This window comes from Sturnira hondurensis, unplaced genomic scaffold, assembly GCF_014824575.4.
Source record: "Sturnira hondurensis isolate 20B ecotype Veracruz unplaced genomic scaffold, ASM1482457v3 Scaffold0015509, whole genome shotgun sequence".
Taxonomy (NCBI): Eukaryota; Metazoa; Chordata; class Mammalia; order Chiroptera; family Phyllostomidae; genus Sturnira; species Sturnira hondurensis.
In genome coordinates, this window is record NW_028088140.1 from 8,090,574 (window position 1) to 8,099,427 (window position 8,854).

Below are 8,854 nucleotides of genomic sequence, written 5' to 3' on the forward strand. Positions count from 1 at the left end.
CCCACCCCGCCCCCGCCCCCGCCCCCTGCCTCTCTTCTTAATCCGTTTCGCACTGGAAACAAGGCAAGGCCCTATTAGTGGAGGTGAAGGAAAGAGCCCATACCAGCTGCCTCTCCGCTGTCCTGCATTATGTGGCCTTGACCCTGCTGGTCTTTGAGTTTGCAGCCTTGACCTAGGGCAGTAACCGCTGAACTGGGCAAACTGATGGGAAGCCTAATCTCAAGCCTTGGCTCTTCCTTGAGCATCTCTGCAGAAGAGCTGTCAAAAAGATTGGCGGTAGGTGGTCAGAACTTAAGTGGAATGCCCTGAGAACTAAGGCAGAAATCAAGCTAGAAAGCTCAAGCTCCCTGTGGGCTAGGAGCCCCTCGCCACACTCTCAAGGTGGCCAGAGTCAGAGGGCCAAGAATGACCCTGGTCTGCTCCCCCTCGGCTGCCATACGACCCTGCCTCTGGCCCTTTCTTTGGCTCTAGTGAGTTGGGCCCGATGAAGAGCCTTGGCATTGGCTCCTGACAATCTAGCCTGCTAGGGTTTGTTTTTCAAAATGGTAATAACTTCAACCTCTTCTAAAGGGGCCTTTCATAAAGTCTCCACTTCCCGGTGGAGTGGTAATCCATTCTGGATGGATTTCCAAAATGTCATAGGAGGGGGTCCTTGAGATAGTGGGGCTGCTTTGGGCTAGGTTCCCTGTAGGCTGGCAAATTCTGCCCCTTTCAGTGAAGTGGCATCAACAGCTGAGGGAAAGAGAAGTCTAATAACCAGGGCACCACAGTGCAGGAGTCAGGAAAAAAGCCTCACTGCCAGCTCTTCACTATGATCTCACTGCCCCGCAGCAGGGGCTAGGGGCCTGGTTAAAACACTTCTAGGCTGAGAGGTCTTAATGCACTTGGAAATCCTGGGGGCATTAAATGAAAACAGCCTCCAGGCCCAAGAGCCCCCGAGCTACCCTGAGGGAAACCAACCCTCATTCGCCAAACAGCTGAGGGGCACCAGCCAGGTGGGCCTGCTGCTCAGTCCTCATCCTAACCTTACCCGGTGACTTAGGGCCTCCCACAACCGGGCCCATTTCCTACCTCTATTTAAGTGGCTACCCGAACAGCAGAATACTAACAAGCAAAGTAGATTTAAGCCACAGCTTCTTCTCAGTCACGCTTTACCCCACTGCTATCATGTACCCAACCTTAGAAATATCCATTCTTTTTGCTTATGAGAGAAACACTGGACAACTGTTTTTGCCTAATGGTTTTAAGCTGTACTTGAAGGGCTAATTGTTCTATGAAGCACCAAAACTATAGTACTATATAGCAGTTCATGGCAAATATTTTCTTTACATAGTTTTCACTTCCTGTTGGAGATATTATAGTGTATAAAAACTAGTGGAAGCACCCCAGTACAGCTAATGAGATAGAAAATTCCCAAAGGACTTTTAGTAGAAAATTGGTTGCAATCTTACAAACTCAATACCATCTATCAGGGGCTCCGCTCTTTGGCAGAGCCAAGGTGGTCCCCATAGTTTCCTGCATCTGTTAGCCTGTGGCAATATTTATTTATTTATTTGGAAGACTTTGCCTGTTGCTCTATATTTACAGATATTTATAAAAATGTAACCCCTTTTTCCTTACTTCTGTTTAAAAGAAAAATAAAATTAATCTCAACTTCTGACATATTTTTCTCTATGCATTACTACATAAAAGCATGTCAGAATATAAGAATAAAAGGGATGATGGGATAGGAGCACTGGGAAAATCCAGAGAAAGCAAAGTTATAAAAGAATATCAGCATTTTTAAAAAATTATTAAATTCATTGGTTAAGATTATATAGGTTTCAGGTATACAATTCAAATACATCGTCTGTATGGTGTATTGTGTGTTCACCACCCAAAGTCAAGTCTCTGTCACCATTTGTCCCCTTATACCCTCTTCTACCTCCCCGATCCTCCCTTTCCCTCTGGTAATCACCATACCATAGTCTGAATCTATGAGGGGTTCTTTTTTGCTTAATCCCTTCACCTTTTTCAACCAGTCTCTCAATACCCCTCCTCTCTGAAAGCTGTCAGTCTGTTCTCTGTATCTATGAGTCTGTTTCTATTTTATTTTTTCATTAAATTTTACATATGAGTGAAATCATATGGTGTTTGTCTTTCTCTGACTGGCTTATTTCTCTTAGCATACTCTCCAGGTCCACCCATGCTGTTGCTGAAGGTGAGTTCCTTCTCTTCTGTACAGCCAACTAGTACTCCACTGTGCAAATGCACCACAGCTGTTTTGTTCACTCACCCTCTGATGGGCACTTGGGCTGCTTCAGAACATAGGGGTGCATATATTCTTTTGAATCAGTGTTTCAGGTTTCATTGGTTTGTAAATAGATTCAGCAATTTTGATTAATTCAGGTGGAATTATTGAAAAATGAAGGAAATTTCTTATCAATATTGGATTTCTGACAACTGTAGCTCTAAAAAGGTTTTCTTTAAAGATTTTATTTACTTTTTTATTTTTAGAGGGGAAGGAGCAAGGGAGAGAAACACCAATGTATGGTTGCCTTTTATGTGTTCCCTGCTGGTAGTTAGCCTGCAAGGAACCGGCCTGCAACCCAGGCATGTGCCCTGACTGGGAATCGAACCGCGATCGTCTGGTTCGCAGGCTCGCGCTCAATCCACTGAGCTATGCCAGCCAGGGCTAAAAAGGTTTTCTTTAAAGAGATTTTTTTTTGCTTGAAAAATACACACTGACATAGCCACACCAACATCCCAGTAAACCAGATGCTCTGTACTCAGCACGCAGTGTGAGTACCCTGTGAGACTTCACAGCAGGACAGATGATGAATCTGCAAGTCTTCTCTGATATTCGTGTCCTCACAAGTCCTCCTTTAATCTCTATCTGCCCAGCTACCAAAACACAGGAAGCAAAGAGTGCTTATTGCACACTTACATCTCTGCAAATTTACGTCACCTTAAGCCTATAGTTTTTCACTACCTGATTTTAGCTAAGAACTTCCCCCTTTTAACAATGTAAAAGAACTTAGTATAGGACTATTTTAACTGGTGTTCAAATGACCTTCTGACAAATTCTAAGGAGACTGTCCTCTGATTGTGCCCCTGTAAGAGTCAGAGTACCAAAGTCCTCCTGATTATGGAAAAGGGGGATGGACAGCCTCCAGGGAAGACACAGGAGACCAGGTCAAATGCCTTTGAGCACATACAACAGACTTACAAAAGGCAGATTATTGGTTTTAAAATTCTCTCTTATGTTTTTTTTTTTACACAGATAAGTTGACCTCTGCTTGTAAGTTCCATCCCTTCCCAGCATTTCAATTTTATTTCTGGTCCAACAGACTTTGAAATCTGATAACTCATAGGAATGGAGCATTAGCAAAATTACCATTTGGGAATAAAGAGGCCTTCTTCCAGTATAGAAGGAGAATTAAATGCTGTAGAGAGAGAGAGAAAAAATATCCTGTGGGCACTTTCCTTCCACAGGCTTGAAAAGAGTTCCCTTCTCTGTCCATAGAAGTTTTTCCTAAAGAAAGGAAATTTTAAAGGGTTTAACACAACACAATTAGTAGGGTAAGGGTAAGAGAAGGTAAGTGTGTATTTGTGTAATATACATATATATAAATGTATTATATTGTATACACGTGGCTGCCAGAAGCTTCACAGACCTTATCATAGGCAGGGTTTCTAGTAATTAAAGCCCAATCTCTATCTTCTCTATAGAATTATAAATCCTTGCTCCATAAAGATATTATCTCAGCCATTACACATATTTGTATAGATACTTAATGTTTATACAGAACTCTTGTGCATCTTAACTAAGGTAATATTTATAATCACATAGCTTCCACTTCTAGCCATCAAAGAGTAAATGCAACCGGACTTGCTGTCCTGCCTAAACAACTATAAAACAAAATATACAAGGCAATTGTCTTCAGGCATGGAGTAGCAAAAGACTATGAGAAGGGAAACTTATAAGTCGATCCCCATGACCATCCCACTTTCTGACTTAGAAACACTTGACACGCAGGCGGAATGGCAAGCTCACTGAGCTGAGCAAACAGCTGGACTCAGTAGCGGAGAAGAGGGAGCTATGCTCCAGGGAGACTTCAGAAGTCTTTACGAGCATTCGCTGCTCTGGAAAAGGACTGGGCTGCACATGCAGAGGGAGAAAGACCCAGCAAACCTAACAAAGACCATTTGCTCCAGAAATGGGAGATGAACAGTGAGTGACACAGAGGCCAAAAAATGCTGAGAAACACTAGAAACCCAAGAAAACCAGGGCAGAGACTCACTAAGTGCATCACCATTTAATTGAGACTACAGAAAGGCCACACCTTAGAAGGACAGACTAAGTCCCAGAAAAAGGGATACACCCTAAAACTAAATTCAGTACTGGAGTTGGCCTGCTCTAAAAGAGAATTATAAGGAAGCCTGTCCCTAGTTTAACTCTCTGATAGAACAAAACTGAATACCCTTTAATCTGTAAAGGATGACAAAATCCAGACTCAGTACATGGTATCATTCACACTTTATGAGAAGAAATAGGGGAAAATGGCCCATAGTAAGAAAAAAATACAATCATCAGAAATCAACCATAAGATGACCCGCATGTTGGAATTAGCTGGGAAGAAATTTAAAGCAGCTATTATAACTAAATATAAGGACTTATAACTTCAATCATAATGAACAAACAGATTAGAAATCTCAGGAGAGAAAGCAAATAATAGAAAAGAACTAAATAGAAATATAGAATTAATAAATGCAATATCTAGAGATGAAAGAAAAATGTAGCCATTTAACATTTAACAAATTACTAGCCCTGGCTGGTGTGGCTCAGTGGACTGAGCACTGGCCTGCAAACCAAAGGGTTGCCTATTCAATTTCCAGTCAGGGCATATATCTGGGTTACAGGCCAGGTCTCCAGTAAGGGGTGTACAAGAGTCAACCACACATTGATGTTTCTCTCCCTCTTTCTCCCTTCCTCTCTCTCTAAAATAAATAAATAAAATCTTTAAAAATGCATTTAAAAATTAAAATAAGCTATCTAATCTGAAGAGAAAAAATAAGTTTAAAAAATAATAAGCAGAGTATAAGTGATCTGTGCGATATTATCGAATTGTCCAAAACATGTGTAAGTGGAATCCCAGAAAGATAGGAGCAGAAAAGGTTTAGGAATAAAAAATATTTGAAGGTAGAATGGCTAAATTTTTCCTCAAACTGGTTACAAAACTAAGGTACTATTACAAGATGCTCAGCAAACCAAAAGCAAAATATACACAAATACCACACTTTGATATATCACAGTCAAATTACTGAAAACAAAGATAAAATCTTGAAAGCTGCTACATGATGCTTTACATATAGGTGAACAACTATAAGAATTATGGCTAATTTCTCATTGTAACTGAAGAATCAGCTCCCACTGGTCCTGTCCTGTTTCTAACGAGAACTGAACCAAAGTTTCAATCTTGGATACAGCACTGGAGATGAGCACTGGTGAACCCTTAACTGCTCCCCAACACCCGCCACCCTGCACACACACGTCAGAAACAATGAACTAGGACATGACTGGAACTCTTTCAGAACCGAAGGGTCTGTTATCCAGGAAGATCCAGTGCTGAGACCCCTTAAATTTTGTCCCAAACCCTGGTCCAGAAAGACAAACTTGAGCTTGGCCCCTTGCTGGTAGATGCCACAATGAGAGGGGTTTTTTTTCCTTCTCTCAAAAACCGATGCCATAGTTTCATCTTCTGAGACAACAGAATGGCACACTGTGAAGTTTCAAAGGAAGTACAAGCTACCTACCCAGAACTATATATTCAGCAAAAACATGAATGAAATGAAGATGGAAAAAAAAATGAAAGTAAAATAAAAACTCAGAGAACCTGTTACCAGGCTGAAAAGAAATAACAACAAGGAAAAACTATGGGAAAGAATTATGAGCATCAAAAATAAAAAAAAATTAAAAAGTAAACTATTAACATGTATAATATGCATATAAAATACATATATATTTATTTGATTTCTTTAAAATATTGCTTACAGCAAAAACTATGATACTGTACTGTGGGATTAATAATACATGTATGTGTCATACACGTGGAAAAATTACCATGCAGGATGGGAAGGGTAATGAAACAACATGGTTGCAACACTGTAATATGCATGTGGAAGTGATACAACATTAACTCTGCGTAGGCTATGACAAGTCAGGATACTGAATACTGTAACCTAAAGTAATCACCAAAATAACATTAATAATACAAATAGTTATAAGCAAAAGCCAATATAAGCATTAAAAGAGAATATTGCAAAACATTCTATTATCTCAAGAGAAGGCAGAAAAAGAATAGCAGAATATCAGATGGAATAAATAAAAATTGACAGACTAAATCCAATCATATCAATAATTATGCTATATATAAATAAAACACAACTAAAGGCAAGAATGGTCAGATTGCATTAAATAAAAACCCCCAACTATATGTTGTCTATAAAAAATTCACTGGGAAGAAAAAATGGAAAGGTGTTGTGTCAGTCTGCTAGGGCTGCCATAATAAAATCCCACAGACTGGGTGGCTTACACAACAGAAACTAATTTGCACAGGGTTCTGGAGGCCAGAAGTCTGAAACCAAGATATTGGCAGGTTTCCTTCTGAGGCCCCTTTCCTTGGCTTCCAGATGGCTGGCTTCTTCCTGTGTTCTCAGTTTTTTTTCTGTGCACTTGTATCCCTGGGATCTCCAAATTTCCTCTTCTTCTAAGGACACCAGGGAGATTGAATTGGGGGCTACCCTATTGGCCTCATTTTATTTAACTGCCTCTTTAAAGGCCCTATCTCCAAAATAAGTTACCTTCTGCATCACTAAGGGCCAGGGCTTCAACTGGGCACTAGTCCTTCAATGAATGGGGGAGAAGGGCACAGTTCAGCTTATTACAGATACATACAGTGACAACAGTAAGCAATATGGGCTTACCATATTAATATCATACAAAATATGCTTCAAACTCAGGAGAATTGCCATAGGAAAGGGGAATATTTTATGATTATAAAAGGGCCCATTAACTAGGAAGACATAAAACCCATAAATGTTTCTAAAAACAGCCACAAAACAAATGAAGCAAAACTGACAAAACTGAAAGGAGAAACAGACAAGTACAAATCTTATTTGGAAATGTGCACACCCCTCTCTCCACAACTGATTTGCAAGAAGACAAAACACCAGCAAGGATGCAGATAGCTGAGCCACACTAGTGATGAACTGCATATAATTTGCATTAGTGACACTAAAACAAACAACTACAGAATATAATTTCTTTACAAGTATAAATGAAATGTCACTCAATATGGACCATATATTGGGCCAACAAAAAAGTGTCATTTAACTCAAAAGTTCAAAATCTTACAGAGAAAAGAAATAATTGAATAAATAAACAGACTTTCAGCCAAGATGGAGGCATAGGTAGATACACTGTGCCTCATTGCACAACCAAAAGAAGGACAACAAAAAATTTAAAAACAAAAATCAATCAGAACTGACAGAAAATCAAACTGTATGGAAGTCTGACAACCAAGGAGTTAAAGAAGAAACATTCATCCAGACCAGGAGGAGGGGGCGGATACAGCAGCTGGGTGGAAAGGATTTGTTTGCAGCTGTCGGACTGGGCAGTCCCACATTCGAGTGCAGATAAACTGGGAGGAACAACTGGGGAGTGACAGAACACCCAACCCAGGGTTCCAGTACCAGGAAATAAAGCCTCAAAGCTTCTGACTGAAAACTCCTCTGGGGGTAGAGGCAGACACTGAAGAAACTCCCAGCCTCACAGGAAAGTTTATTGGAGACACCCACAGGGTCCTAGAATGTACACAAACCCACCCACCCAGGAATCAGCATCAGAAGGGCCCAGTTTGCTTGTGGGTAGCAGGGAAAGTGACTGAAAACCGACAGACAGCATAGCAAGTGCCATTGTTCCTTCTTGGACACCAACCCCAAATATAGCAACCCAACACAGTTACTTGCCCTGCCCTGGGGAACACCTAAGGCTCTGCCCCTTACTACATAGCAGGCACACCAAGACCAAAAAAAAAATGGCCCAAATGAAAAAACAGGTCAAAGTTCCAGAAAAAATACAACTAAGCAACAAAGCAAGAGCCAACCTATCAGATGCACAGTTCAAAACACTGGAGCATCCAGGATGCTCCAGGACCTCACTGGGTACTTCAACAGCATAGAAAAGGCCCAGGCAGCAATGAGGGTCGAATTATGTGAAATAAAGAAAAATCTACAGGGAACCAACAGTGATAGGAAGGAAACCAGTCTCAGATCAACAGTTTGAAGCAGAAGGAAGAAAATAAATAGTCAACCAGAACAGAATGAAGAAAGAAGAATTCAAAAAAAAAAAATGAGAAGAGGCTTAGGAATCTCTGGTACAACCTTAAATATCCAAACATCCGAAACATAGGGGTGCCAGGAGAAGAGGAAGAGCAAGAAATGGAAAACTTTTTTGAAAAAACAATGGAGAACTTCCCCAATCTGGCAAAGAAAATAGTCTTCCAGGAAGTCTAGGAAGCTCAAGAAAATCCCAAAGAAGTTGGACCCAAGGAGGAACACACCAAGGCACATCATAATTACATTACCCAAGATTAAAGATAAAGAGAGAATCTTAAAAGCATCAAGAGAAAAGGAGACAGTTACCTACAAAGGACTTTCCATCAGACTTTAAGCTGATTTCTCAAATGAAAGCTTTCAGGCAAGAAGGGGCTGGAAAGAAGTATTCCAAGTCATGAAATGCAAGGCCTACATCCAAGATGACTCTATCCAGCAGAGCTTTCATTTAGCATGGAAGGGCAGACAAAGTGCTTCT